Genomic DNA, 6,012 nt, shown 5'->3' on the forward strand with positions numbered 1-6,012 from the left:
CTGCAGAGTGCCGGGTGCTGCAGGAGCTGGCAAGCTTCTGCTCTGTGTTTGGGGGAAAAGGGACGGACGGGGTGGAGCCAAGGAAACCTGGCCTGTCACACCTGCTCTCACCTCTCTAGAAGGGAAACCAAACTATGTTGGCTGGGGGAGCAGAGGAGGGGCAGTGCAGGTCCTTCTTCCTTGACATGAAATTTGTCCCCACTGAGAAAAAAGGGAGGACTGGAGGGGAGATGAGTGTATTTCTTGGAGGGGAGTTTGCTGCCTCTTCCGCTTGCAGGAGTAGCGTGGACTCCCTTCCCAGTCTCGTATTTACTGAGCACCTACTATGTGCTCTGTGCTTTGCTCAAGTCTACGGATACTTGCCCTCCAAATGCTTAAATGACAGACACACATCACTGAAATACAGGGCAGCATTTCAGGAATGAGTTGGGAAGAACAAAGTACTTTGAGTCTCAGCATAAAGAGGTTGCATCTGCGGATGGGATATTTCTTGAAGAAAATGACATCCGAATTGGGCCTTGAAGAATGGATAGAATTTTGAGAGGTGGCGAGGGGAGGAGGGCATTGTGGGTGGGAGTGACAGGTGAGCAAAGGCTCACAGGTAGGATAGTGCTCAGGGGCTCAGCGGGACCATGCCACAGGTAGGTATAGGTGAGCTGAGGAGAGGGCGCTGGGCGGATGGAGAGCAGGAGGCTGAGCTTCTATATGCAGGGCTGGGGGCTGCAGCGAGGTGAAGATTTTGCACTGAGTAGTGACTTGGAGGGAATTCTGCCTTCAGCCCAAAGCATGTACAGTGGTCTCCCCTTACGCATGGAGGATATGTCTCAAGACCCCCTGTGGACACCTAAAACCCCAGGTGGCACTGAACTCCCTCTGTTCTGTATAAGGTAAAGTTCAATTTATAAATTACAGTAATAATTAGAAAAAACAGCAATTATAACAAAATGCTGTACTGAGAGTCATGTAAAACTTATGAATTGTTATTTCTGGAATTTTCCATTCAATATTTTAGACTGAAATTGATTGTGGGTACCTGGAAACCACAGATGGGTGGGGATCACTACTGTGCATTGAACACTCACCCTGTGTGTGAAAGCCTAGTTACTTGAGACTCACAGCTGACGGGGACATGGTCCCTCCCCTGGAGGAGGGCTCTGTCCAGCAGCGAGACCAAGCAGGGAAGAAAGAATTTTGATGCAATATGGCAAGACTCAAACATGGGAATCTCCCAGTTATGGGACTATAAAAGAGGGAGGAGCACCTGAGAGGTGCAGGGAAGGGATCTCAATGAAGTGACATTTGGACTATGTGTGCAGATGCAGCCAGAAAGAGTCCAATGTTTGTAGGGTTCTGCCTGGGATCTAATTCTAGCCCTGTGTCTTATTGACCTGGTGGCCCTGGGCAAGTTACTTAATGCATCCAAGTCTCAGTTTCCTTATCTGAAAAGGAACAGGACAATAGCACCTATCTTGGGGTTTGTTGAATGACTTAATGAAGCATTTCATGTCAAGCACTTAGCTCAGGTTGAGCAGATTCTAATTACTTAGGAACCTGAACCACCATTTTAATAGAAGGATCATCATTGAAAATACCAGAGAAATGGGAGGAAGGCAGTTTAGGGAATAATAATGTTATTTATACATCAAGTTATTCATATCCTAACTTGATCCTCCAAGGACTTAAGGAAGCGTACCTGCAATTAATCTAGCTAGATAAAATTAAGATCAATGAGAAGAAACGAGGCAAGGAGAAATTTAGGCTAGAAAGTAGAAAATAGGTCCATGAGCAAGTTCAGAGCATGGAAGGCCACATGTGTTTTCTGAGCTTCTGGTAGGCAGCATGAAGAGGGTCACAGGGTTGCACAGGTGATTCATGGACTCAAGATGAAAAACCACAGCGACAGCTCTCGTTACCTCCCCATAAAAAAATCCCAGGATGTGTTTGATGTGAGCAGAGCGTGTCCCTCCAAAAAGATGAGAGCCAGGGATTTTAAATGACCCTGCTGTGGGCTGTTGTAGAGGTGGTGTGAATAGTAGCTGTGACCTGAGCTGACAGCATCCTACCAGATCCTAGCCACGATACTTCTCTGCCCACAGAGGAGATGAAGGGGAAGGATAATGTGCATCTCCTCCTTTCTTTTCTGTTATTGCTATTTGATTTGAGACTTTGAGATTAGCTGTTTGCAGAACAGTTAAAAGACAAACATTGTCTTTATCAACAGATGAAAGTACTTGAACTTGACCTCTCTGGTAACTCACTAATTCCCCAAGAGAGCCTCAAGGCGACTCTTTCACAAACATCTCCAGTATCAGTGTTTTCAACCGGTCCACAGCTGAGAACTCCCGGAGCAGTTACTCTGCAAGTGAGCCTCTCATGCATTTTGCATTGGTTTACTTTGGAGGGTGGACCAGGAAGTTGTGTTGCTCAAAGCTAGACATTCTACGGGAACATTCTCAAGATTTTTTTTTTTTTTAATGCTTGAGATTGGCATTGGGTTACACATACTTAAAAAAAAAAAAAGTCCAGGCTAATAATATCTGTGACCAGGCTCCGTGGTGCAAGTTGGAGTGGGGTAGCTGAGAGGGTGGGGTTCCAGGGCCTTCACTGTCCCCAGTGTCATCTGTGGTTCCTGATGAAAGCAAGGACAGAGTGTTTCCTGCAATGGCCAAAGTCTATGAAGGATCTTCCAGACACTTCCCTGGTGATTCCCATGGGCCCCTCTACCACCTGTCCATCTCTGGCCTTGAACTTGGGGCATTCGTCTTCATTTAATTCAAAATCCATTCAGAGGAGGATCGAGGCCCCAAATACAACGCTGCCTCTTCCTTCTGATCCCAGGTGGGATGGATGGTTCTCCCCTTGTGGCTTTATCAGATGTGTTTTCACAAAATACCGTCAGGCTCTGGATGCCTCGAGCTGAAGCATCGGACCTGGACTGTGGGACTCTGAGGGTGTGGAGTTTGACCTCAGTCACTGCCACCCAGGGATGGGTGTCGAATTTGGAGAGAATGAGGGATGCCTGTGTAAGAAAAATAGAGAACTCCGGAGCCCCACCTTCAGATCCTGCCACTGTGTTGATAAAAGCAACCAGGAGGCCTGGAGCCCACCATTTGGAACTGTGTTTGGACAGATCTAGAGCAATTCATTCAACTTGCTTTCCATAACGGCAATGGGAGGTGGCCCAGATCGAGGAGGGATTACCCAAAAGAAGGAAGTCTCCTGAGGTTGAGGCTGTCTTCCTCCTGGGCTGCAGATCTCATTCCTGCCCCCCTTCTCAGAAGTGTGTCTTACTTTACACACATGAGGGGCTCCTCTAGTTCTCTCTGCCTGTGTGTGGTGCTGGGGACCACGGCCTGCACCCCAGCCTAGCTTAACTGCGTTGCCTTCTGCAAACATACTCCATTGATTTCTTGTTTTGCTACTTAAGAGCCACACTGGGAGCTGTGGTGCACCTCTGTAATCCCACTGACTCTGGGGGCTAAGGCAGGGGGACCACAAGTTCAAGGCCAGCTTCAGTTACATGGTGAGGCCCTAAGTAACTTAGTGAGACAGTTTCTCAAAATAAATAAAATGGACTCCCTGTGTAGTGAGCAGTACCAAGGGGAAAGAAAGGGGGGGGGCTGTCACTGAAGTGCACACAAATACAGAATGGTGACACCTTCCTGGTGAATTGAACCTTCCATAAAACATCACCGTGTAATACCCCAGGTTACCTCAAGTAGCACTTTTGACTTTCAACTTTCCTAAATCCTTGTGGAGTTTCAGCTGTGTATCTTATAAAAAATGTATATAGTGTTGGATTTTGTAAAAAAAAATATTTATTTATTTATTTATTTATGTGGTGCTGAGGATTGAACCTAGTGTCTCGTGCATGTGAGGCAAGTGCTCCACCACTGAGCTGCAATCCCAGCCCCTATGGTGTTGGGTTTTTAAAACCCACAGTCTGATGTTTTTATGAATACTTGATCTATTCATATTGAATCTATTTACTGACACATTTAGCTTTAAATCAACTTACCAGAGGCTCTCCAGCATTCCCGTCTGTCTTATGCTCCTTTTTCTTTTTTGGGGGGTAGAGGTACAGGGAATTGAACTTGGGGGCACTCAACCACTGAGCTGCATCTCCAGCCATTTTATTTTTTATTTTGAGACAGGATCTCACTACATTGTTTCGGGCCTTGCTAAATTGCTGAGGCTGGCTCTGAATTCGAGATCCTCCTGCCTCGGCCTCCTGAGCCACTAGGATTACATGTGTGCACCTCTGTGCCTGGCTCCTTTTTCCTTTGTTCTCACTATTTTGGGATTCTGTTTTTTATTTTTTCATTTTTTTTAGCGGCTACAACATACATCCTTGACATTAAATATATTAATTGAATATATTTCTTCATCTTCATCTAATATATTAATTGAAGACCTGGAACTTAATTCTGTTTTCCCACTCCTGGTTTTTAGTCTTTCTTACTACATACGTTCAACAGCTGCTTCTCAACTTCTGAATGGGTTATGTCCTATTAAACCATGTAAGTCGAGAATACCATAATTTGAAAATCGATTTTACCCTAACCTACAGAACTCCCTAGCTTAGGGACACAGTACACTGTGGAGTGTCCATCGCTTCTCCTCTTGGCCTGGATCCCTGACGTCCAGCTCTCCAGGAGTGTCCTATGACATAGGGTATAGTCCAGGAAGAGATCAGCACGCACCCTCCCAAGATGGTTTCTACCGAATGCACAGTGCTTATGTGCCATCATAAAGTTAAAAACATGCCACACCTCTTAAGTCACCATTTATATACATGGTTACCATTAAGTCATTATTGTTCCTTTATAAATGAAGGTTTATTTAGATCTATCCACATACTTATCCATTTATCGTTCTCAATTCTTTTCCATGTGACTGGTCTTTCAACTGATGGCAGCCCTTCTCTATGAAGAATAGCTTTTCGTATTCCCCCCACAGAGTGCCAGTGCTCTCAGTTTTTGCTTATCTGCATGTCTTTATTTTTCCTTCACTCTTAAAAAACATTTTCATTGGGTCTAGAAATGAAGGTTGGCAGAAATATTCTTCTAGTGCTTTAAAGATATCAAGATGTCATTCTAATGTGTGTGTGTGTGTGTGTGTGTGTGTGTGTGTGTTACTGGGGACTGGACCCAGGTGGGCTCTACCATTGAGCTACATCCCTCGCCCTTTGTATTTTTTGAGATGGGGTCTTGTGAAATTGTTTAGGACCTTGATAATTTGCTGAGGCTGGCCTGCAACTTGCAATCCTCCTGCCTCCACCTCCCGATTCAGTGGGATTCCTGGTGGGTGCCACCGGGCCCAGCCACCTTCTGTTTCTTTCTATCCACATTGTTTCTGTTGAAAACTGTTGGCCCTCCTGGTGCAGCCTTGTAGATAACTTGTTTCTTTTTCTTCTTTGGTCATCTTTAACATTTTTGTTTTGGCTTTGGTTTTCAGTAGTTTTACTCTAACGTGCTCAGATATGCATTTCTTTTTATTTGTCCCACTGGAGTTTGTAGGCAATTGAATGTGAAGCTTGATGTCTTTCAGAAATTTTGAAAGGTTCTCAGCCATCAAATTCTACTCCTGTCTCCTTCTCGTCTCTCCTTTGGTGACTCCAGTTATACACAGAACTTTTGCCTGTACCCTCTAATTCTTTCTTTTCCACTTTTTTGTTTTCTTGTGCTTTATTTTGGATTTTTTTCTCCTATCTAGATAATCTCTTGTCATCTGTATCAAATCCACCTTTGTAACTACCCATTGGATTCTTTTTTTTAAATATACCTTTATTTTATTTATTTATTTTTATGTGGTGCGGAGGATTGAACCCAGGGCCTCGCATGGGCAAGGGGAGTGCTCTACTCCTGAGCCACACCCCCAGCCTCCCACTGGATTCTTAATTCCAATTATTCTTAATTTCACAACTTCCATTTTAGTTTTTGAAAAATATATGATTATTATCTACAAAGATATTTGGTTTCTATTTTTCATCTTCACAAACAGAGTGAATAC

This window comes from Urocitellus parryii, chromosome 3 (assembly GCF_045843805.1).
Source record: "Urocitellus parryii isolate mUroPar1 chromosome 3, mUroPar1.hap1, whole genome shotgun sequence".
NCBI lineage: Eukaryota > Metazoa > Chordata > Mammalia > Rodentia > Sciuridae > Urocitellus > Urocitellus parryii.